This window comes from Haliotis asinina, chromosome 12 (assembly GCF_037392515.1).
Source record: "Haliotis asinina isolate JCU_RB_2024 chromosome 12, JCU_Hal_asi_v2, whole genome shotgun sequence".
Classification (NCBI taxonomy): domain Eukaryota; kingdom Metazoa; phylum Mollusca; class Gastropoda; order Lepetellida; family Haliotidae; genus Haliotis; species Haliotis asinina.
Genome location: NC_090291.1, coordinates 52,381,527 through 52,408,762, shown reverse-complemented (window position 1 = coordinate 52,408,762; position 27,236 = coordinate 52,381,527). Strand labels below are relative to the sequence as shown.

At 37.7% G+C, this 27,236-nt stretch overlaps 2 protein-coding genes across 3 annotated transcripts in view; one reads left to right on the top strand and one right to left on the bottom strand.

The window, feature by feature from the left end:
• LOC137257562 (ATP-dependent DNA helicase Q4-like) overlaps window positions 1–27,236 on the bottom strand; it is a 230,186-nt gene that overhangs the window by 86,364 nt on the left and 116,586 nt on the right. The window lies entirely within an intron of this gene.
• The window catches only part of LOC137257975 (thyrotropin-releasing hormone receptor-like), a 72,166-nt gene continuing 56,522 nt past the window's right edge, over window positions 11,593–27,236 (top strand). Inside the window, exons 1-2 of one of the 2 annotated variants that reach the window (XM_067795502.1) lie at window positions 11,593–11,673; window positions 17,527–17,672. The gene's annotated coding sequence lies outside the window, so the exon portion shown is untranslated. Of the gene's footprint in view, window positions 11,674–12,391; window positions 12,475–17,526; window positions 17,673–27,236 lie in introns of those variants that run through there. The other variant, XM_067795501.1, reaches the window with a different exon arrangement.

Here is a 27,236-nt window from a genome sequence, read left to right as displayed (position 1 = left end):
TTAAGGGTTAAGGGTAGGGTAAGGACAGGTTGAGGTTGAGGGTAAGGCTAAGGTTAGGGTTAGGGTTACCAGTACGGCTGGTAGGTATCCAGTATTCTGTAGGTGTACAATACTGAATTATTTGGAACAATGCATGGCTAGGAGTGGGCCTAGTTGCCAAACACTGAAAATGATCACTAACAGTCAGAGAGAAATAACTGCTGGCAGTACTTTCACCAATTCTGAGATAAAAACATAGAAGCCACCAGGAAGGACACATTATATGTTCAGCACAAATCAGCTGTGTAGCTTCAAAGCTAAGTGAGATAGTCTCAGCTTTAATTCCCAGGGTAGATAATCCCCACAACACTGTAAGTTATTCCTTATTTTACTATTGTCTACTTAGGGAAAACAGAGAAAATGAGGAAACATGGGCTTTGTGATCTAAAATAAGAGCCATCAGCTTTGTTACATTGTTAGGCGGGAAATATCACCTTACCAGAATATCACAATCCAGTGATGCTACCTTCTTCAAGTATTCATGGTCACAAGGAAACCGATGGAACAAACATTTACAGAACAAAGTCTCACCTACACAACTGTCCTTGTGGACTATAAAATATTAATACCTCATTGATGCATGTCTACTGAATAACACAAAGCTGGGATATTCAGTGTACAAAAATTTTAAATTTATACAGTGGCGTGGTGGGGTAGCCTAGTTGTTAAACGTTCGCTCGGCATGCCGAAAACACTGGTTCGATTCCCCACATGGGTACAATGTTTGAAGTTCATTTCTCGTGTCCCCTGCCATGATATTGCTGCTATGTTCTTAAAAGCAGAGTAAAACTCTCCTCACTCACTCAAATTTATACATATAATATATGCATGTATGTAAAAAGTACTGTCAGGCATTACAGTGGGACTTAGTGAATTACACTGACATTTACACTTTACATTTAATAAAAGTGACTGAGTTTGGTTTTATACCTTTTTAAGCAATATTCAAGCAATATCACAACAGGGGACACCAGAAATGAGTTTAAAATTGTACCCATGTAGGGAATTGAACCTGGGTCTTCAGTGTGACACGCAAACGCTTTAACCACTAGGCTACCTCACCACCCTGTAATTAGAAGATAGTTGACTGTCATATGATAATGAAGTGTATGACTCACCAACTTCCAGAATGCCAATCAAAGAATTGTTTCAGAGATATTCATAAAGGGCTCTCACCAGGGGCTTTTGCTTTCTGGCTTAAGGTTATCTAAACTGTCATAATATGCCTTTAAAGTAACAGGTGCTCGACTAAAACATTCTCTAGACTCTGATTTGATTAATACACATGGACATGAAAGAATTGATGAGAAAGAGACACAGACATCTAAAATCAGTATGAAAGTGATTGCTGTGTTTGTCTTACATCTAATAACAATCGTCATAGCCGGATTGAACAGTCTGACAGTATCAATATATCATCATTGCATGCAGATATTGCCTCGGCAGAAGCATGACTAACTTGACTGATTGAAAACAAGCATTCAAATATCAGTTCAAAATTAGACACAAAGGCATCAGTCATTGTGACACGCTAACAACAAACGCAGAAAAGTTTTATACGGTACGGTAACGGTACGGTACGGTACAGTACAGTACAGTACAGTACAGTACAGTACAGTACAGTACAGTACAGTATGTCAGTGTAGTAAACTCTATCAAATTACAGCCAGACAACTGGTCTGGTAACTCTCAAAAGTTACAAGTTTGGAAAATTGTTAGTCCAGAATTTTCTAGATTAAGAGTGAGTGAGTGAGTTTAGTTTTATTCTACACTTAGCAATATTCAAGCTATATGGTGGCGGTCTGTAAATTATCAAGTCTGGACCAGACAATCCAGTGATCAACAGCATGAGCATCAACCTGCACAGTTGGGAACCAATGACATGTGTCAACCAGGTCAGTGAGCCTGACCACCCGAACCCATTAGTCACCTCTTACGACAATCACAATCACCTTTTGTGGCAAGCAAGGGTTGCTGAAGGCCTAATCTACCCCGCACCTTCATAGGTCTATTCTGTACTACTTCTGAACGGTATTAAAGGTATACAGGTATTGTGCAATATGCTTTTCAAACAATACATATTACAATACAGCTAACCTAAAGTAAAAGAATTACGAAGTTTTCATATTTTCTCATATTTTTTCCACTAAAACTTAACTGACCAAAATGTTAGAAATGTGCACATGTTATCTCTGCCCAGATACCTCCCCTGTAATCTGTATGAATAAATTCACAGACCATGTTGATTTTGACATGCTAATGTATACTTTACTACTTGTGGTATCAAATACAGTCGACCCTAAAACTGCTTCCAACCTTAATAACCTTTACTATTGGTCTTCTTGACAATGTTCCTAGGTTTTCTCCATTGCACTGAGAAATCTCTGACCACACCACACTATTTCAACAGCTCCATGTACTGTTGCAATAATTTGGAAACAATGTTTATATAGTGAGCATTGCATCAAATTTACCAGCCTATGATATACGCCTTATTTTATTGAATTTTATAGGTGAATACTTATCCATTGTTGCAAAAAAGAAAAATAACATTAAAATTACCGACTGATGACAATGACCTCAACATTGATGCTTTTTATAGTTGCGATTCCGAGTTGACAGATGATGAACAGCAGAACATCAGTAACAGGGGAAAATTAATCAAAATGTTTTATTTTCAAATCACACAAAAAGAAGGAATGACTCACAAAATATAAACCTATAAAATCAGAGAGTTGTTATGGCACTTCAATCCCTGAGACACGATGCAAATGGACACATTTACCGTCACTCTTAAGGAGCGTGTTGTGTTTGTTTTTAGATACATCTTCCCTGAGGACAGAATAGATGTAATGAAATAAGCATATGATTCAGTTCTGCATGATATAAATTGTTAAAAAAGAGAACATCTCTAACTATCTAACTGCTGCTATAAAATACACTACATTCATTTTGGGGGCCTCTGGATGTGGAAAATAGCATTAGTATGTGGAAAATGGAATGCAGAAAATAGCATGTGGAAAATAGGATCTGCACCAATAATCAGTGTGCCTAACCATCAAACACTTTAGATCAACGCATATTGCAATCTATGTCGAAACAGTGATTCCTTCATTGCAATATACAAGACAGTTTCTATGCAATCACACAGCCCGAGTCCATACGTTGTCGACTGTGTGCCCCAGCTTTATGAATAATTTACATGTCAATTACTGTTGTGCAGTTATATTTTTAGGATGAACATCCTGTTTGGGTACCATGACCCGACTGTCCTTTTTCTCCATGAACACATGTCAGTGATTAAAAGGGTAAAGACAACCAGAGGCTTCTTCAAGACAGTTACTGATACAGCAGACGTCAAATCACGCAGACAACAAGAGGCGTCTTCAACACAGTTACTGATACAGCAGACGTCAAAAGACATGTACAACTAGAGGCGTCTTCAACACAGTTACTGATACAGCAGACGTCAAAAGACGTGGACAACAAGAGGCATCTTCAACACAGTTACTGATACAGCAGACGTCAAAAGACGTGGACAACAAGAGGCATCTTCAACACAGTTACTGATACAGCAGACGTCAAAAGACGTGGACAAGAGGCTTCTTCAACACAGTTACTGATACAGCAGACGTCAAAAGACGTGGACAACAAGAGGCATCTTTAACACAGTTACTGATACAGCAGATGTCGAAAGACGTGGACAACTAGAGGCGTCTTCAACACAGTTACTGATACAGCAGACGTCAAAAGACATGGACAACAAGAGGCGTCTTCAACACAGTTACTGATACAGCAGACGTCAAAAGACATGGACAAGAGGTGTCTTCAATACAGTTACTGATACAGCAGACGTCAAAAGACATGGACAACAAGAGGCATCTTCAACACAGTTACTGATACAGCAGATGTCGAAAGACGTGGACAACTAGAGGCGTCTTCAACACAGTTACTGATACAGCAGACGTCAAAAGACATGGGCAACAAGAGGCGTCTTCAACACAGTTACTGATACAGCAGACGTCAAAAGACATGGACAAGAGGTGTCTTCAATACAGTTACTGATACAGCAGACGTCAAAAGACATGGACAACAAGAGGCGTCTTCAACACAGTTACTGATACAGCAGACGTCAAAAGACGTGGACAAGAGGTGTCCTCAATACAGTTACTGATGCAGCAGACGTCAAATCACGCAGACAACAAGAGGCGTCTTCAACACAGTTACTGATACAGCAGACGTCAAATCACGCAGACAACAAGAGGCTTCTTCAACACAGTTACTGATACAGCAGACGTCAAAAGACGTGGACATTCACGAAGGAACAAATCCAATATGAGGCAAATGATGCACATTGGATAACATAGCATGTAAATTTGCACATGAATTCTGGAGAGAAATCAAACATATTTTTTAGTTCGTATATCAGTTTTGATATCGTGCTTACAGATTTTGCAATAGCTCCTATGGAATGTTGCCATATGATCTTATTAGCCAAAAAATATATACATATCACAAGCATCAAACAAAATATGCTATCAACAGAAGGTTTTAGAAAAACTATCAGGGATCTTTTAAATGTTGAAGAAATTATTGCAAAGAAGAATAACACTCTCCCATCATTCCATGCAAAGTGGAAATATTTGATCGCTGTGTTGCAGTCTGAATGTAGTTGTCTCATGTCTAAATCTTTTCTTTTATCAGGACTCATAGTACACTGCTTATAACAATTTCTATGTCAATACATGAATTTCAGTATCATGGAATAATACCTCATACAAAAATTCATTATTAATTTTTATTCTCTAATACACGCATATTTTACATGTTTCCACACAACTATTCAACATACAAAGAATTGCTGCTCTATATAAATTACATAAAATTGGTATTCATGCATAATATATGCATTTGTACATTTGCACCTACTTAAATGAAATAAATAAAACAATTTAAAAAAGAAAAAACAAAAGAATAGCATGTCAGTAGCTGATACATCGCACATAACCTTCAATGAAACAATAACAAAATTTTTTAGATGTAGAGGTCCGGTTGAGAATATAAACTCTGCACAACAATTACGAGAATCACCACAATGTTTAGAAATAATCATCAGAGAATTCACTATTGTCCTGCCTCATTTTAATATATTTCATCTTGCATGTCCTGCGTTCATGAATACTGTATTTTATGATTTTGTTATATGTATTTTCATTAATATATATTTTTATAGTGCCAATATCCAAATCACCTGCTTAAAGGTACTTTGTTTTCCCCTTGATCTTTGGATGTCATTCTCAAATGGAATGATTATCTATCTCAACTCCCTGGGGATCACACAACTCATGTAGCCACTAAGCACACTGATATAATTATGGTTTTCCTATCCTTATGACTGGGACACATAGTCACGGTACTTTGTCCAAGTTTACTGCACATTGCTGTACCCGCAACTAGGTGTTTGCATGTATGCATGTGGCCACCATCTGGTCATGTACCAACGGCTTCATGGGTTCTTTTAAGTGCACAGGGCTGTGTACAATACACTTGGGGTTGTTAGAACATGGAAAGAACCTGCACTTGTAGCTAAGGTTTTCACACTGGGTCACAGGAGGGTGTCGATCCCGTCACGGCAAGCTCACTGGTTGACTAGCCTGATGGCTTTGCCAGCTCGCCCACCATGAATAACTCAAACATTCTACTAACAATAGTTCTTCATAATAAATCATCAATATGCGATTACAGGGGTTTTAAATAATAAACTGAATTCATGAAGATATATGGTTCAGTACACAAAATATGTAAGTGAATCACAGCAGCAATATCCAAATCAAGATGAGTGTGGCAAAAATGTTTTATCATCCTCAGCCTTCCAATCAAGAACAATACACAGAGTTATACCACAAGTCACCAGTGTATATACTAAATAATGTCAGACATTCACATTAAGACACACTGAGGATATTTGGAGAATCAGAAGCACAGTTACGGTAACTTTTAGACTTGGACTCAAGACAGACTAGCACAGGTCCCAATGGCTTTATTCATTTGATCAGTCTAAATCATAAGCTCTCCAGTAAACCAGATTCAGCACCATGCTCGTTGGCTTTTTCTGTAGTTATAATGGCATAAACATGTGTCCATCTTTCCATGAGAATCTGTTGGACGTTTTGACAAGCATGAAAGCATTACATATATATAATTTCATGCACTGTAAAACTAACATGCCCAAGAGAATAATAGAGATATCATGTCTGCAACAATTCTACAACCCCACCATTCCTTGTTGCCACTGTTTGCCTGTTATTTTTATGACTACTATATTTTGAATGTATATAACACATTTTCCAATTCGTGTCTGCTCAAGTGTGTTTATACCACGATAAATCTCATTATTACCCTAGTCACTAGATTACTGTGGAGTAAGCTGTCCTCTTCAACTCTCTGGGGAATATATTGGCCAAGCAGTTTATGGGGTGGCAATCTACTCCTACCAGGTACCCATGTACTGCTACATGAACAAAGGTGTGTTTCGAAAAACCTTTCATAAATGCTTTACTGTGTGACAGGACCAAAGCCTTAAACCTCCCAGATTTTGAGCAGCTTTAAAACATTTCAGTATTCTCAAGGTAAGACAATACCTAGATCATGATATGACATGCTCATCATATCATCATATCATCATATCATCATATGCTACATGATATCATGGTGGGGAACACCAGAAATTGGCCTCACACGCTGTCTGGAATTGAACCCATCACAACAGCACATTGTATCTCCAGTCTCAACTCCCTACAGAGTATTGCTCATTTTCAAGTCAGAGAAAGCTTAAACACAAAATGTGAGAGAAAAGCTGCATGTACATGTTATCAGTTATTTAAAGTTCTAATTGCCAATCAATTTTCAAAATTTGATAAAATAACTAGTGACTCATTTAACAAAAAACATATGTATGACACATGACATGAAATCCCATGATGTACCTGTGTTACATCTGACACCTGAGGCTCTCCTCAACCAGCAACTATCACAGCTGAAGTGATTACCAACACCTATTGCATCTTCTTGGTCAGGATATGCCTCTGGGATCAAATTACAAAGATATTAGAAACCTATTATTTGTGTAAAAGTGCCAAAACATTTTCTTCTCCTGGTGCATTTCTCTTAATACAGAATCAGAATTAATTCACACAAAAGTTAGTTTTTCGCCGCTTTTAGCAATATTCCAGCAATATCACAGCTGGGGACCCCAGAAAATGGGCTTCACACATTGTACCCATGTGGGGAATCAAACCCGGGTCTTTGGTGTGACGAGCGAACGCTTTAACCACCAGGCTACCCCACCGCCCTTATGCTTTGTGACATACAATAAAGAAGAAATCGCCATCCATGATATTTGCCTTTTATTTAAATTGACGCAAGTTTACTTCATTATCAACCTAACAGAAATACATTGTCTCCTTGCGTCTTGGAGATAAACAAATTCTGGAATGAAAGTCATTGAAGTCTATCTCTGATGCTACCTGAATCAGAGAATTGTTTCAACCACTCAGGGAATGGCATAAGGGTGGGTCTGTAGCTCACCCGAACATGAGAATACAATAAAATATTTATATGTTTCACAATAACCTTAATTAGTAATTTGTTTTCGCTTGAACCAAACACACACAATTTTTATCTTCATAAACACTTTATTTGTGTACCAAATTTTACAATTTCATGGTCACATCACAGCCCAGTGAGTCTCTTATTGCCAAAAAATGCTGCTAGTATTAATCTGTTGCTTATCACCACAAATCATGTATATTACTCCCCTTTGCTTGGCCAAAGTCATTCCAGCCATCCACATCAACATGGAACAAACAACACAGACATTGCTGAATACAAGGATCCACTTCTTTGTTTATTGAAAAATTGGTAGAAAAAGGTTTCACAATATTGCCAGTGATACTTTGAGCGAGTAAGTGAGTGAATAGTAGCCCTACATCCACACTCCAGTCCTTATCCTACAACATCCCATAACCCTACATCCACAATCCAGTCCTTATCCTACAACATCCCACAACCCTACATCCACACTCCAGTCCTTATCCTACAACATCCCATAACCCTACATACACAATCCAGTCCTTATCCTACAACATCCCATAACCCTACATACACAATCCAGTCCTTATCCTACAACATCCCACAACCCTACATCCACACTCCAGTCCTTATCCTACAACATCCCATAACCCTACATACACAATCCAGTCCTTATCCTACAACATCCCACAACCCTACATACACACTCCAGTCCTTATCCTACAACATCCCATAACCCTACATACACAATCCAATCCTTATTCTACAACATCCTATAACCCTACATACACACTCCAAACCTTATCCTACAACATCCCATAACCCTACATACACACTCCAATCCTTATTCTACAACATCCGATAACCCTACATCCACACTCCAATCCTTATCCTACAACATCCCACAACCCTACATCCACACTCCAGTCCTTATCCTACAACATCCCATAACCCTACATACACAATCCAGTCCTTATCCTACAACATCCCACAACCCTACATCCACACTCCAGTCCTTATCCTACAACATCCCACAACCCTACATACACACTCCAGTCCTTATCCTACAACATCCCATAACCCTACATCCACACTCCAGTCCTTATCCTACAACATCCTATAACCCTACATCCACACCCAAATCCTTATTCTACAACAATGAGTTAACCCCCTGTATGCTAAGTTATTTTTCAGGTGCACATTTTCATAAGTGAACATTGTGAAAGAATTGCACTCGCATGGTCCTGGATCTGATTTTTCATGTGTTAAAAATTTCTCAATTTCAATGTCAATTTCTCCATCTTCTATCATGCACAGATAAAAGTACTCTGGATTGATATTTTTATATTTGGCATCTTTACAGAATATGGACATCAGGTTTGTCTAACGTAGACATATCCTGTTATCACAATATGTTTTAATCAAATTTGAAAAAAAAAAAATATTATCGAAACCACTGATTATGAATCACACAATGTTTTTAACAAATTTGCACCTGGTCAATCCATATTCGTAATTGTTTTGTCTATAAAACGACACAAACCAATTCAATGAACAAGACAATTCCTTTATATATGTATGCCTATACATTTCATAAAATGCATAAATCATTTTCATTAATATTAGTAGTTTTCCTTATAAGGTTGAATTAATCACTTTTTATTAACTTGTTCATATATAAGTGCAATATTAGTCCCAACGTAGTGAATACTGTACATCACAGGAACTAGAGCACATGTTGCAGTAATGGCTACGTGTGATCTCCTTACACATGTGTAAAGGCTCAAAATGTGGTATCCTACACTAAATGTGTAAATATTATTAAAACAATCAAAACCTCTCAATGAAAGAATACACATACTCTATATCCACGTATGACACGATGCTGAACAAGCCTAAATGTAGATACTGAAATTAGTTTCATGAAAAAATATCTCAACGATACACAAGATATACATCATAATAATGAAAGTGTAATCGGAAGGATTGGGCGATTATGTTTCTCTTGTTCAACCAACCTTCACCTCAAAGAAATAGACTAATATGTGCAACAATGTTGATGTGTGACAACACTACCGATGACTGATTTCTTTCAAATTGGCGGCTTGCACTGACAAGGGTTCACAGGATTTTGTGAGGACTCTTCCCTTGATTTAGGGATCGTTTGTACATAAATATGAGATGTAAGTGATCAGCAAGGCTCTGACTATCTTACTCATGTTTTTATCGTTATGTAAATAAATGCTGATAAGTACCATTGTCATTCTGCCTAATTTACTGCGTCAGTCATGGTGCCATGCCATGCAGAAACTTTGACAGTTTCTTATGAATTATCAAATCATTGCATTGTATCTATTTTCAATTTCCTATTTCTTGATACCATACTCGTCCCCTACATATTCCAATTAGACGGCAGGATTTCGGAAATTTCCGAAATGTACGCAGTGTAAATCATAATTTTTCTTTGCTTACATGTCAAACAAGCACAGTCTTTCAAGCACAGCATTTGTTTTCATGCCCAATATCTTACATTTTATATGGATAGTTGGCATTGGTGACAAAGACCATCTGTAATTTGATTCTAAGATGTATGAGGAACTCAATGATGCATTTGTAGCAACTGAATATGAAAAAAAGAGATGTAATTGGTGACTCAATACTGGCCTTCGCAAAACATGATTTTGTAAATACTATCCAATATTGCGGAAAGCGCACTTCAGCGTTCCTGTAAGTGTATTTTCGAAAGCATCACAACCGATTCTGGGTTCATAGGTGACATTTAAGAATTATCAATACTGGTAACATGAAAACATGATATCAGTGATCATTCATATCTTATTTTTGAAATTGAATACTCCCAGTAATTATCCAATTTTGATATTTCGAAACATACAGCAAATAACGCCATGAATTGTGATTTTGTATAGTATTATAATGGACTTCAAAGTGAGGGTGGAAGAGGAAGGACATGTATGTCCCTGTGGCATCCAGGGGGTTAACCTACATCTACGCTCCGATCCTTATATTACAACACACAGAAACTGTCCATACACAGAAACTGTCCATACACACTCCAAACTTCATCCTATAATTACTCAGTAAACCTACATCTACTCTCCAATCCTTATCCTATAACTCTCAGAAACCGTCCATACAGACTCCAGTCTTTATCCTACAACAAAAGTTAACCTACATATACACTCCAACCCGTATCCTACAACACTCAGAAACCGTCCATACACACTCCAAATGTCATCCTACAACACTTAGTAAACCTACACATACACTCCAATCCTTATCCTACAAGACTCAGAAGCCCTCCACACACACTCCATTCTTCATCCTACAACGATCAGCAAACCTACATCCACACTCCAATCCTTATCCCACAGCATCCAGTAATCTTATATCTACACTCTAATCCTTCTCCTACAACACTTAGTAACACTACACCCACACTCCCATCCTTATACTACAGCAAACACCAAACCTACATTAATCCAGAAGCCCCACCTTCCAGTCAGAACACCTCTTCATGTCTTCCACAGCTACATTCTCTACCAATTAGATAAATCTCGGTCTTGAAGTTGGTAATGTCTATAGCCATCTTGACACAAATACAAACTGATTTGATACTCTTCTAATCACTTCAAGAGCTTCTCAGCTCACACACTAACATCACAACAGTCCCCACATCCCTTCCATCACAGAGGTGTACCCAACCTGTCACTCAATCCCCACGGAGAGAAGCCCTCCCTCAGTAATGTACAGGCAGACTAAGTCCTGAAACTGTCAATCAATAATGACTGACTGATTAGCCTCCACAAGTCTACATAGTGGGAGGAGTCAAGACATGTCAGTCATGGTGTATTGGAGCAGTATCAGCACCCTCCTACACAGTGGGAGGAGTCTAAGCTGTCCATCAAGCTGATTCCTCAGGTGCTGCTGGTTTGGTGATAGTGCAGTTGGGCCTGGGATGTTGGCTCACAGACTCTTGGAGCTATACACACTGGCAACTTATTTACTGGAGTATCTCCTCAACAGGTAAGTCATAAAACCTTTTTTCACTTTCACGTAAAAAAAAATTCCTTAATATTAAAGACCCACCAAAAAAATCTAAAAGCTTCTGACAAATTTACAACTACAATAATTCAATATGGTGCAAAGAAGTCATTATTGTATTAGTATTAATGCCACTGCTAAACAACAGTAACAGTTGTCAATACTGTCAACTTTGTTCTTTGAGTAGCATTTAACATCAACATCAGTAAACATCAGTACTTAACACCACATGTCTAAAATATATGTCTCCATTAAATCCATAACAGATGTACCGAAATTATGTGGAAATCTATATTGCTGTAATCTGGCATGTTTTCCTGTACTACTGAATTCTCACATTAGTACAATCAATAAAAGCTTCCTGAACACCTAATGCAGACTGTCGAAGATTGCACTTCAGAACGAGCCACTCCACTAGTTTAGGACATCACAGCTGAACATAACTCATACATCACTGATATGATCATCACATGAACAAGTATGCATATATGTCTACTGAACAGTATATTTAAAATTAAACCAAATACATTCTCTTTAGATATATATCTGAAGTTTTAAAAAAAAACAATCTTGGTATGACATTTTGGAAATGGAATAATTTTTTGTCCAATAGAGCCATAATATTTCTTCCAGCCTTCCTCTCTGTATTAGACCCATAGCACATATTTAATCAAACATTCCCCCATTCATCTATGATCAGTTCTCAAGTCTTTGCTGCCTCAACTCATCCTGTTCTCAGCCTCCTGAGACTGGCCAGTTCCTTTACACCGATGGTTCCTAGAGGTAATTACTTGTATTTCCCCTCTTAGACAACTACACCATAAAGAATAGGTGTTAGTCTGTTACATTCCATGATGGTTTCCTTCAACTTGACTGTATTGTATATGGGAGGATAACAATATATGGATGAGGTATTGTGAAGATAACAGCATGTGGATGATGTACTGTAAGGACAATATATGGATGATGTATCACAAGGATAACAACACATGGATGATGTACTGTAAGGATGACAATGTATGGATGCTGTATCATAAGGATAACAATATATTCATGATGTCCTGTAAGGATGACAATGTATAAGGATAACAGAGTATGGATAAATCATCATAAAGATAATATACCAATGATGTTATATGGATTATGTATCATAAAGATACAATATATGGATGATGTACTGTAAAGATAACAATATATAAACGATGTATGGCAAGGATAACAGTGTATGGAGATTCATCATAAAGACAGCAATACATGAATGATGCATCATAAGGATAACAATATATGGATGATGTCCTGTAAGGATAACAATGTATGGATGACGTATCGTCTATGCTGCCCACCTACCTGAAAACTTGAATAATGATTTATTAAGGTCATTTGGTGAATTTCAGACAAACCCTCTGCAGTAATTCTTATTCTGTTTAACTGAACTTTATAATACTGAAAAGTTTATGGTGAAAGGTAGAATTATAAATACTTGTCCTATCTCACAATTGACTCATTTGAAACAAATTCCTTGATGGACTAGAGAATATGACAGTGATCTTATATTTCCTAATCATGAAACACTTGCATAATAAGAGATTTCAGAGATGGACTAACTTGACAGAATGTCCTTTATAAAGAAAATAATTGTGTTAAATGACAAAACATCATATAGTTACACAATGTCATGAGGTGCAACATCTGTGTCGTCACATGTATCCTAAGGCTACAAGAACACTATCTCACATTGTGTTTAATTAAATGTGTAATGACTGTAAGTGTTCGTGTAAAAACTGGTTTTAAAGAAATTATCTTAACATACATATTGTTTCAATCGTCATGGTGTAAAGTTTGAAACTAAATAACAACATAGATAAAAAGGACTTAACACTAATACCCCACTTATATTCCACCATATTGGGCTCCATCAATATTCTACCATTTTGAATTCCAGCTATATACCACCCAACAGAACAACAACCATATTTCACCATATTGAATTCAATCCATATTACATAGTCAACAAGCAGCCCATGAAATTTCCCCTGATATACCATGATAAAGTGTACAAATAATTTTCCACCAGTTAAAGAAACATGGTTGTTCCACCATACGTAGGTCCATCCATATTCCACGATAGAATAACAATTATTGAATAAAAAGTCTGTCTGTTCTGCCTGTATACAGAATAACAATAGACCATCATCCACATTTTACCACATAGAGTTCAACCAACTGTCCACCATATAAAGTATCACCCATATGTCACCATAGAGATTTCAGCCAACTGTCCACCATCTAGAGCATCACCCATTTCACCATATAGAGTTCAACCAACTGTCCACCATCTAGAGCATCGCCCATTTCACCATATAGAGTTCAACCAACTGTCCACCATATAGAGCATCACCCATTTCACCATATAGATTTCAACCAACTGTCCACCATCTAGAGCATAGCCCATACATTGACTTATAGAGTATCACCCATACCTGGCCATAAGCAGTTCAACCAACTGTCCATGATATAGTGTATCACCCATATTTCACCACAGAGACCTTCATCTGTATTACACCTTTGCAATATCTATTACATTCCATCATATGGAATAAAATCCATACTGCACATGTAGAGTATGATCCATGTTCCTATATATGGCGTTGCACCATCCACGTGCTGACATATAGAAAATAACACAATGGACAGAATAATGCCCATATTCTACTATGCAGTGCTGCACCTTTATTTCACCATATTGTGAGTGAGCATTTTTATGCCACTCATAGTAATATTTAAGCAATACCATTACAGGGAACACCAGAAATAGTCTTGACAGAGTTCCCATGTTTGGGGAATAGAACCCAGTATCACGAGTGAGCACTTTACCCATTAGGTTGCTAGGTTAATCCATCATTCTTTATCAGATAAAACAAATCATTCATATACATGACCATATTAGAGTAGTGTCCTTGTAACACATGTGATATTGGGGATCATACTCTCTACAGTCATGTACTTTGGTACTTTTGTTCAGGATTGACACCCACACCACCAGAGTCTGGCACCTTCTTGTCAGCTGTTTACGTAACCCTTCTGATAAGAAAATATTGACTGGGGACAAAAATCTGCAAGACAAGAAAAAAACATTGGTATGGCCTAGTACCAGATTTTCATACTCAGAAGAACAGTTATATTGATGTGTTACATTACCACACTTAAATAATATCACATATGATAGTATTTAACATTGCAACAAATAATACAAGCAGCCGATGCAAGACACAAACACATCCCACTCAAAATCTGTTAAAGAACACGGTTCTTTCACATTATAATAGCGTATCTGTTACGCATGGACTCATTTTGTGGAATGCAAACAGTTGTTAATTATTAATGAACTGTGAAATAGATTTTTTTTCACAGGCTGCATGTATAAGTGAGTGGGATGGTATGATACAGAGGTGAAACAGCATACCATGGTATTAGTAGAACCCCATATTTTTTTTCTTCAGTTCGGTATGCTGTAATGCAATACAAAAATTTGTTATTTTCAATTTTCATTTTTAAGCCTTTACTAGAAAGTCCAGAAATCAAATCATTTTGTCAAAATCCAAGCATGTCTTTCCTAGATGGCTGCTATTGTAATGAGTGTAAGTTCTCACATACCAGACCAAACCAAAGGCCTTGTACCGTAATACCTACCTTACTGTGGTATACGTGTACTGCTTCACCCCAAGTATTATCATACATGTATGTACCATCTGGATATCCAGCCTCGGTCCTCTTTCATAGCTTCACCATGGTGGTGGCAAGGTGAATAGTAAAATCACTGGCCCCGATTTCCCGAAACAAACTTAAGTCGGAGTTTTGACTTAAGTTCAAGTTTTTGCTCAAATTCAAGAAAATGCAAGAACATGCATTTTCCAGAATGAAAGGAAATTGGTAACCAGTTCAAACATAGTAGACAATCTGAATTTGGTGGACAGATTACTCTAGTTGTTTGGATATTTTTTAGTCTAAAAATGCATTTGAGAGAAAAATTCAGCTGTTTCAAATTGTCAGATTCAGTTTGAGATTTGAGTTAAAACTTAAGTTTGTTTCCAGAAATCGGGCCCTGATCTTAATGCCATCATAACTGCTGCTTATTTCACACATTCATTGTAATTATGCCACAAAGTACTTATCTACTTATCTACTATCACTTTGCAGTAGCTTCCTCTCATTTATAAACCTTGTAAGTTTTAATATACCTGGAAATTGTCAAATGTCTTTGTTGTTACACATTGAATTCTCAAGTTGTTCTGGACTAACACGTAGAATTCAACAAGTAAAATGTTGGCCACAGAACAAGAAATATCTTGGTCTGGCACTATGATTTTCAAACAGCATGAATTATCTTAAGGAGTCATGTTTCAAAAGTGTCTGAGTTCTGTGATTATGGAACTTAGAGAAGAATGGCATGTAAGCCTACTGGAAATGCATGTAAGCTCAACCTAGGGACATTGTTGTGTCAGTGAAGCAATAGGATTAGTCCTCTCATGCAGGCAGAGCTAGGGGAACGCCATGTGATATGTAACATACATTACACAGTGGGCCGCATGGTAACAGAAGTCCCAGGTTCACCGGGTCTACAGCGACGAGAGACATACGCTAGCTTTGTAAGTGAAACTCGTACCTGAATGCTTGGAAACCATCATGTATTGTGTCTTGTTTCACAACTATTATTCAAGAATATTTTTATCATTATATATTAATATGTTCCTGCTGTAACAGAGTTATTTAATGTCATAGTGTAAGCCTGTCAGTGGTCATACGTCTACGTTCCAATTGTCCATGTATGGTTTGGAATGTTTTTCCCCATAATGTCCTTACAATGTAAAAATAATTTAGGAAAATACCATCTAAGCCAAAGTAAGTAGTTGGTACATGTAAAAATGGAAATAGTTAAGTAGGAAACATGGGTTCACCACTGACTGGAAACATTCGTCACGATGAAAGGAGTGGAAATGTACAATTTTATTCTTTTCACTTGATCTCATGTTGTGAAGATGATTTGTTTATGAAAGTACAAATACAATATTTATCTCCAATATAAAATAATTACTTACTCATATCAATAATTGTGTTTAAAGGTTAAATATATATGGTGAAAGACCAACTTTGCACACAAACACCTTGGAACATCTATCTTTGAAGCTTCACGTTCACTAAACATGACAGTTCATCAGAGAGTTTGTGCAAGTGTTCCTTCGTCTGATGACACAGTTTTATGTGTCCAGACTCACTATTTGTCTGTTGCCTGAAGATGCATTAATGTCTTCGTGGATGAAGAATGTCTTCGCTGTAAGTCACCCTTCCTGACTTCATAAATCATAAGGTATGGGTTGATCAGCATTGTGCCCATGATGGCTCCTCATAGAACACATGCCCTACTTTGATTTAGCTCCCCTTTGCCATTCAGTGAGAATATATCTGATTGAGACATTTATGAGCTACTCAATGATTAATCTCAAAGGCATATGTACACAAGGACTGGTTGCAGGGATCTGAACTTCTGTCGGGGGGGGGGGGGGGGGGGGGGGGGGGGGACAAGCACAAGGATATTGGGGATTTATCTTGACACAGAACTGACACTGTAAAGCAAGCAGGGGATACAGGGGTCAAGTATATTCTATCCAAGAATTCTGACAGGGAGATAAGTATCAGGTCTTTGCATTGTGACCAAAATCCCCATAGAAAGACAAACATGGCTTCTTTAGGTCAACACTGTGCCCAAAAGGTGCTCTCACTACATATATACACCTTGACAAAACCCGACCCTGCACTCCATTCTGGAATCTGTTACAGGTGTGTGACTCTCTGTTCCTTGAAGTTGGATTAAGGACACTTGGGACTCAACTGTGACTAACAGATTCTTAATGGATTGTTGACTAGTGTAGCTGACACCACTGTTGTCGTCGCCGCTTGTGTCCTGCAGCTGGTAAGCAGCAATGGTAAGTTCACTGATACAGGGCAACTTGGCACGAATAAATGGTCACCTGGATTGTTTGTTTCATGCCTTTCGGCAATCTGTCAATGAGTGCAAGTGGAGCAGACAAACATCATGTGTGTGCATGTATGTAAGACTTGATATTTTTAACAATATTCTACATTGTACAACAAACTGATATGACACTAGTTTCCAGATATGAATAATAATGAATCTTATAATAACATATAGCTTCATAAACAGACAAGCAAGACATTTACTCTAGTTCGTACATATGTGCATATGTGCCTTAGAGTTAACCAAAGGAATAACATAACAAATCAACTGTTGTTCGTGCCATATGTATGGGAATATATGTGATATATCACTTCTCTACAACACAAATCTACAAAGTGCTATCCTACCACATTATCCTATATGACATGTTTATCATAAAAACAAGACCCCTGAAGGCATGACGATGGATTGAATTTCAAGTTCCCGACTTACTAGTCACAAAATTGAATATATCAATATAGTATAAAAAGAAAGATGACAAGCCTGCGGTGTGACAGCTTGCTATGACAACCGACACACCAGCAACACTACCACCAATGAGATGCCCCAGTTGACTGACCAGTACCATCATTAGCTCATTATGACACACACCCAAGAGGCACAATCAGCTCCCAAAGGGATTCCCACCACACTGATCTGAATCCCCACTGATTATGCTGAGTGTGTTGTATCAGTAAGCTGCTGTACAGATCCCAAGTGATGCTATCTGCCTGATGAAGATTCCACAGCTCACTCCAGCTGCCCATTAATGAGTCTTTTCAAGTTGGTTATATCACCAGATTGAGATACTGATTTATCAGTGTTGGTCACATACACTATATGGCGTAATTAAGATACATGTAGTTATATAGACCACTGGTGATGGTATAAATGGTGTTTGATTGCAGAGGGATGAAGCCGTACCTGTTTCATGTCGATTAATTTTCTATGACACTGACTGATCATTAGGAAGGTATTCTTCAAATACTACAACTTGATAAATTAATGCACATGTTCTACTGCTATTGTATTCAAACTCCCATAATCAAACACCTCACATGATGCACAACTTGTCATGTCTATCTTTGGCTTCAGACAATGAACACTTGAAAAAGTTAGAGAAAATAAGAGACAGTTGTGTAAGTTTGTAATACAATTGCGATGTATCCACTTAGTACATGTAATCTTTGTTTCTGAGCAGGTGAGTGAACCTCCAATTACATGCAATGTCCATAGATATATCCCAGACCTGAGTGAGTGAGTGTGTGAGTGTGTGTGTGAGTGAGTGAGTGAGTGAGTGAGTGGTGGATGGGTGTGTAGCTGGATGAACGAGCCAGACTTAATGGCCATCCAAATGGGAATCTATGAAATGCATCTTTCTTCTAGCAAAATCTATTCTGTCATCATGAAATATATTCAACACCCCCCTACCTTTACACTTTACATTTCTAAAGGCATATTTTATGTAAATATGTAAACAGAAGGAATCACTGGACTGAATTTCAAGTTCAAGACGATGAAAGAAGAAAATTGTTTTGGTCAGTATGGAACATAGAGCATGATGTCAAGTTTTGGGCCATGACCATGCAATGGTCTGGACACAGGGAGAGTTCTTCACCTAGCATTCAATAAGATAAACAAACCTGGAATTTTGGAATACATCTCTGGTTTTATAAAAAAATAATTATTCAATAGTTGCTTCATTATTGAGAGAAATCATGATTCATTATCCAAATGTGTTGCAGGGCAATAATATGTTGTGAGTGTAAAGTCACTGAATATCTCATTATGACAATGTATACAACTCCAGGAACTATTTCTTCAAATCAAGAAGTACAAGGCGTCCTATTCCACTTTGGAGCAAAACTAACCATCCTCAATGATTACTCTCTGATTAAATCTAACCAGGCAGGAAGAACCACTCCTTCTATGTTGATTCCCTTCAAGTGCTGCTAAGTCCACCTTTGATCAAACTGCTTTGCTGGAAATTATTTGACAGAAACAATCTACTTATCTCAGTTTCAGCAGACAAAACTGCCGAATTTCTTTGGTATTTCCGTCAATGATGGATGACAGGCAAGAATCAATAAATCAATTATACCCATTTTAAAATATTCAGCAATAAATGAAGATAACGCAGCTGTATAAATAGCAATTGTTTTCCATGCTAATCACAAGGCACCACTGACTATATATTTAAAAAATCAAAAGATAACACTTTAATTGTGATCATACATCGTTTGTATAAAAACTGTCACAGTAAAACAGAGACTGAAATTTATGAGCTAATAATATGTCTAGTAACTTTTATTGTAGGTTATTTCTACTCAATACTTTCAAGCTCCGCGTCTGCTTCTTCAAATCACAGGATGTGACGAAACTGAACTCTGAAGTATTTGTCAAGTCTCATCTCTGATCGTTGTCATGGGTTCCGCTTGGATCATAGTCATTAATTTGTCTATATATTTTCTGGAAGAAGATATTTTCTATAATATGCCCTGGTTTGACTGTTAGCACACTGAGCATTCACCCAGTGAATGGAGCTTAGTGCAAAATAAATGCACACATTATAACATCAAGAAGATAACATCATCACAGGGACTCAATGTTAGTCTTGATGTGACCCTGTACTAGAGCAGCATACTGACATCTTGTCCTTGGTGCCACAGGGCAGAGTGGTATACCAAACATTCATAATTGATTTATGAGATCAAAGGCCTGATAATTGTCTTAACATGAAATAAAATCATTAAAGGATACAATCTCAAGGAGAGTTATAAGTGGAAGACACTCTTGATTTAAAAACATCCAAACATTAATTTGCAATTTAACAAATCTATTAATAAACATCCATCTTTAATTTTTGTCTGCTATATTTTCCTATATTGACATTGTTTATTGAATATCTAGCATCATATGGAACCACTTTTTTACAGAGTGGAGAATTTATGGCTCAAAGTCAGAGGTTTACCATTGGCTGGCATGCTCTTGTGGAGTCATTACAGCAGATCAGGGATGACATACAGCTAACCAATAAAGAACTACTGTGGCAATATGGCTTCTATGCATTACAGATGATCACAGGAACAATATATCATCTACCAGCAATGAAAAGACATCAAAGCCAGGGCTGAGAATTAATACTCATATTGGATTCTAATTCTTTTCAAGAAAGTCATCAAGTCCGGCATTACCGATTTACTGTTTCACAAGAGAAACACCAGTTTTGGGGGGTAAAATGGATGATCAGTATATAAGTACTGTAACATTCACTGTAAGGGAAGGTCAAGGTCAATGTTTTTCACTTTCTCTGTCATGAATAAGTTGGGGTTGAAAACATTTTCAAGTTTGCTATGTTGTTATATTCAGTTGAACTGTTGCTGTATCCATGGTTACCAGTATCAGAAGTTCAGTGAAACAGCTGAAGAAAAACCTTAAAGGTCACATGCAACGTAAAACACAACTTTGCAGAATCTGATACCTTTCGGTATGCACTTACTGAAACAAATCATCAAAAATGTCAATTCAAGCTATAAAGTTGAAAAAAGAAAAAAAAAACATAATGGAAAAAAGCACGCAAAATCGGAGTTCAAATGATTCACTAATTTCCCCCCAGCATTGGGGAAAAACTGGTTTCAATAGCTATGCTGCACTGCACACATAACGCATATGCAGTGAGTGGGTTCGCAGAGCTGGAAACAGTATGTCTGCCTGGAGTATGAAGCTGTGAGCAGTAGTCTAATCTTGGTTGTGTACATAAACAAGTAAATAATCTACTCATTACATAAAAAAATGTTGATTGTGAAAAGCAGACACTGTCACAGAGAAAACTCAATGTCTGGTTTATTGACACCTATATGTCTGTCTGCCTGTCTGCAAATGACAATATGCAATGCATAACTTCCAATACTGACCATTTGCAAATTGAAATTAACACCTATCACGCTTATACGCCATAAACAAAGAGCTGTCTAAGCGTATTGGCAAATGAACCAGTGGCCAATGACAAGGTGTCGTTACACATGAGTGCACACCCACCGGCTCTGACTGGGCTCAGTATCGCGGCTGCTTCGTTTTGGGGGAGGTAAAGTCAATTACAGAATATTGCACTTGCGATTTGTAATTATATGCTTATAATTTTGGTTTGTTTGTTTTTTTCACAATCACCAATGCATTTTATATAGCATGAACAAGTGACAACTGTGTTTTAATTATGTTTGATTTTTTTGGTTACATGTGACCTTTAAAGATTTATGCAATACCTAGTGATATAAAATGTTAACTTGATCAGCAACTTTCAACATTGATTCACGAAAGAAAGATAATCCATAATTCAAATTTTGAAAGCCTGTTCTGCATATATACTACATTTTCTGAGCAAACATGAAAAACATCAAAGTGAATTATGTGTAATGTCATGTTGTATTTGAGTTGTTCTAGCAGTGCAGTGAACACAAACTCACTCTAGCACATGACTTCATTATTACTTGCTAACATTCTCTACTGTTACAACAGTTAAGTTTAATGTGCATGGAAAGCAGCGCCAAGTCGTAGTCATTTACTGCTGGTGAAGCAGAAGAAAAAGGATATTCTGACAGAACAGGCATGATAATATCAGGGCTAGTCTGTGGGTGATAAGCTGAAGGTGCATGCTCTGACGCTGACAGTTAAAGGAGACTTTTGAACATGATCAAACCATTGTTTGGTCTCTGATAAGGAACAATTTTTAAAGAAAGCAGCTCCTCATTGGAAAAGAGCCCAACCAAGATTTGAGCTGCAGAATCTGTGGAAAATATCAGTTTGTTCCACTGGGGGTTGAAGTGTTACAGATTGGTCTGGGTGGATGGAGGATGGTTCTAGGGCTGTGATGCAAGGAAGAAGTTGACTGTTTTATACCACACTCAACAACATTCCAGGAGTCTTTGAATGTCATTTAGAAGTGTAAATACATAAGAATGAAGATTTTATGGATATCAACTTCTTTATGAGAGAACACAACGTTTCGGAGTTAATGCTTACTCCTTCATCAGGTGATGAAGGAGTAAGCATTAACTCCGAAACGTTGTGTTCTCTCATAAAGTAGGTGATGAAGGAGTAAGCATTAACTCCGAAACGTTGTGTTCTCTCATAAAGAAGTTGATATCCATAAAATCTTCATTCTAACATTCCAGGAGTATGGTGGCAGTCTGTAAATAATCTCTACTGGACCAAATGATCCAGGGATCAACAGCATGCACATATACCTATGCAAATGCCAACCCAGTCAGTGAGCCTGACCACTCGATCCCTTTAGTCGGCATCAGACAGAGTTTTACTGAAGATCAATTTTAACCAGGACCTTCACAGGTCACTGCTTCGATCTACCTGCCAGGGTACCTGTATGGACGTCATGTCTGCTGACATGGATGATTGAGGCTCATGATATCAACCACTACTCTGTCTGGTTCAGACATGAGCAACATCAGAACACACATAAAAACATTTCCTTGAATTGCAACATCAAAACACAAATAAACAAAAACATTTTCTTCAATTTTGTAAAGATTATTTTGCTAATTGTAAAGTTCTGAACACGCACAATGTTCAAAGTCCTTATTTTCACATATTGGTCAAATCTATGATCTAGAAAAGAGTGTTACTTTAATGTTTCATGGAGATTGTCTTTCAGAAGTTATACACCTATACTTAGAGATGATACATAAGAAAAGAAAGTTTCAGGTCCATAAACTTCTGATAGGGGCGGTGGGGTAGCCTAGTGGTTAAAGCGTTCGCTCGTCACGCCGAAGACCCGGGTTCGATTCCCCACATGGGTACGTGTGAGGCCCATTTTCTGGTGTCCCCCGCCGTGATATCGCTGGAATATTGCTAAAAGCGGCGTAAAACCAAACTCACTCACTCACTCTGATAGTGTTCTCATTTTCTTTCACCAATGACAAGTACAAGAAGACAGATATCTTTCCGCCCTTCATGGCATCACCATAGCGATATGTCAGACATGCCTCATGGTAGCTGATTCATTGCAGTATCAAAATAGACAAATAAATATCCGTATACAAGCCAGAAGAGAGAAAGGCAGGATAATAGCAGCATTAGAGAAAGCTATAAAATGCAACCCTTGGTGCCTTAAACATGTGATAAATACAAATGTCTACTTCCTGCTTCTTGCACCATGGTCTAGGATGAAAGTGCCAATTTCTGTATATATGGTATTTTGCCTAAGGACGCTGCTACCATGTACTTTTAAAAATAAACTAATATCATTAATTGGAGACCTGGAATGTATTGGAAGCCCAGCCCCTACTTCAAAGTAAGCCGGAGATGCTGATTAGATGTTTTCTAATCGAGAATCGTTCATCTTGTTTTACATGACTTCAAGTGCAGGCCAGAGTGCAGTGCCCCATTTCACAAAGCTACTGCAACACTACATCTGTCGTATGTCCTATACTGTAACATATACTTAAATTGCAACAATTGTGAAACCGTGCCCAAGCCTCTATTATCCTTCTCAGTGATCTTGAGACTATTCATTACACATGGACTCAGAGTGGGGAACTAAGAATGGTCTTCAATAAGGTTTTGCATCAATAGGGGCATACATATAAAGTCTGGTAAGTTGACTGTAAAAACAAAAATCAGACACACAAAGTGTTTACACTGGTTGTTAGATCTAGAACTCAAACAATAACTTACTGAAGTCAGTTCTGATAAATATATGTATGAATAACAGTAGTTAAATGACCTTAATTATCACCCATGTTATCAGTAACAAAAGCTCTAGACAACACAAAATCAGTTGTATTATCCAAAGCAAAAATCCAGTAAACGTCCATCATATTCTATTAATCACTCACTAGGGAAACAGTACCTCATTAGTGCTTGTACCCCCTCCCAAAAACTTTGTTCACTAAAGAAATTTCATTGGTGTGACTTTCATACCAAAGCAGAACCCAAAGCCTTGGCACTGTGTATCCAAGGTGACGAGGTCAAAGAAATGAAACCATGAAACAGGAATGATGCAGACAGGCCTAGAAACTCAGTTCGGAGAAAACTATCACATATTTTGGTACCACAACAAACACATCTCAGCTCAACAAACTGCTTCACCTGGGACGAGTCTGCCACAAAAACATAGGTTTCTGTCCCACTCCTCCTGTATTAGAATGAGGTACTTGTTGAGCATATATGAAACTTGTCATGATCAATAGTTTTCACAGCATGGAGAGAGTGCTGTTGAAGACTGACACCTTGAGAGTGGATCAGGGCATGTCCTGTGATGCAATTATGTGACACTGATGACAGGAGAACAGAAATAGGTTCTGACTAGCGGACTAGAAGAGCTTCTGTCATGTTGTTCTGGGATGCTGTTCATCCAATAAACACTTGCATGAATCAACACATGTTTCCACATTCTCACACATGGTCACAGAACGTCATGACTGTGCAGTCACCTCCTTCATTTCTGGAAGCTGAAACATTCCCTTGTCATGTCAAAGAAACAGACTTGATTCAACACAAAGGTGAAATGTGTACAGCCAATTTATATTGTGAAAAGGTCCGGAGCTTCCCATTACCTCAGTGTAGGTTGAACAACCAGCTTAATCTTTCCCTAGAGAAACTTGACACTTTAAGTCCAAAGACCAGTTTCTCCTAAACCCTAATTTGATAGTCTTCAAGTTCAGCAACTTCTTTCAAAAACGAATTTGAACCTTTCTGGCTCTGGATGTTGTTTTTGTACTAGATATTTTAAAGAGAGGGACATTATTATCTCAGATTTGTTTCCTTCAAACTTATAAATGTAAAGTTTATGTAGATGTTTATGAGCTGATGAATTTTACCATTGCTTGGTATTTCAGATTCACAATCACATCACAAGATGATAATAAACAGTGCCAAAAAAGTCATCTATGCTGCAAGTAGAGTCCACTGTACAATACTAACTATATCAGGAGCACACCTCAGATATTGTTATCAAAGAGGTATCTGAGCATCAGCGAAAGGCAAGCTTTTCCTGCCACACCATACGATTATTATTTCACTTACACAAAATAAGGAAATCTCCATGTCTTCCACAGAATTTTTGTAAATCTGCCTTGAATGTTGTTCTACCAACTTCTACCAAGAGCTGCATAGCAATCTCTGATATCGTCAAAGAAAGAACAACCACAATTTACAAGGTTGTGAAATGTTGTGACAGTTTTATGCCATTTCTAGTATTATTTCAGCAATATCACAGTGAGGGACACCAGAATAGTTCATCACACATTGATGAAGAATCAAACCTATCTATAGACTTGCAATGATGCTGGAGTATTGTTTGATGTAAAACGCAAGTTGACTGTTGGAAAAATGAAGTCATCTGTCTTGTAGAACAGTCTCTGGGAAAGTGTTGTCATTCTGGGAAATGCCTTCTTCCCCTATCAATCTCATCATACTGAAACACTTAAAAAACAGTGCACACTCAATTTATATATTCTTTCTAAAAGTACAGGCAATTTGAAATCAGCATAAAAATCAAATAAGCTCAAAGTTCTCCAGTTCAGATGTATAAATGAAACACATTCAATGCATACAAAATATTCCATAATCAATCTGTATTGTGTGGTGCAAGATCAGAGCGAGAGCAATCTTGGAATGAAAGATGTAATTTGAACTACAGTACACCAGTACTTGGATAAATGTCATGCGACCATACCTGCAGGGGTTTGACATAAAGGAGGTGACCTCGGAATGTCAAGATTATATGTTTGCTCATAGACACTATAGAAAAACAGATCTTAACATTTTGATCATTTTCAGATTACAAAATGTCACGGGGATGAATTTTGATCCTGTGCCCACAGGGATTACCCACATAGACAAATGAAGAAATAAAATCCAAATCCAAAGGGCAAATTGTTGACAGTAACGAACACAAACCCTTTAGTTTGTTATCAAGGCAGCTAGTTCTGATGTCAGTGGTCTATTAGCGGTCACTGAGATGACCTTGACCTGTTGTCTAAATGGTGTCTGATGTACTTGCCTATTTTCACATGTTATCACCCAGGGTGTTCTTTCAGGTAAGCAACTGACTAGCCTTTGCATGTGTTTGTGACCCACCAGTGGGTCCAGGTAGGGTCATGTTTGGGCAAACACCCAGTGTCACAACCAGAAGCTCCACCAGTGCAGTTGACTCCAATTTAGGCAGAAATTTCTTAGGACTGCAGAAAATGTGGATCAGCTAAGAATAGAGAGTTGATCAAAGACGTAAAGGGTTATATATCATGCAAGATGAATCCCACTTTATGACAAATAACATCATGGTTATGATAAAGATGAAGAGAGTAGTGTCACACCAATTCTTTACTGGTGATAAAAGCAACAACAGAGTAACTATATTGTATCTTCAGTGTCTGATCTGTGAGGGGAAATGGAAAATAACGTCTGCCTCTAATCCAAGCTATATGACAAAGGAGATGCTTTTGGCATTCCAGTCATGAAGCACTCCATTGTAGGTACTGTCAGAACCACCATTTCTCAATTATCTGACCCCATA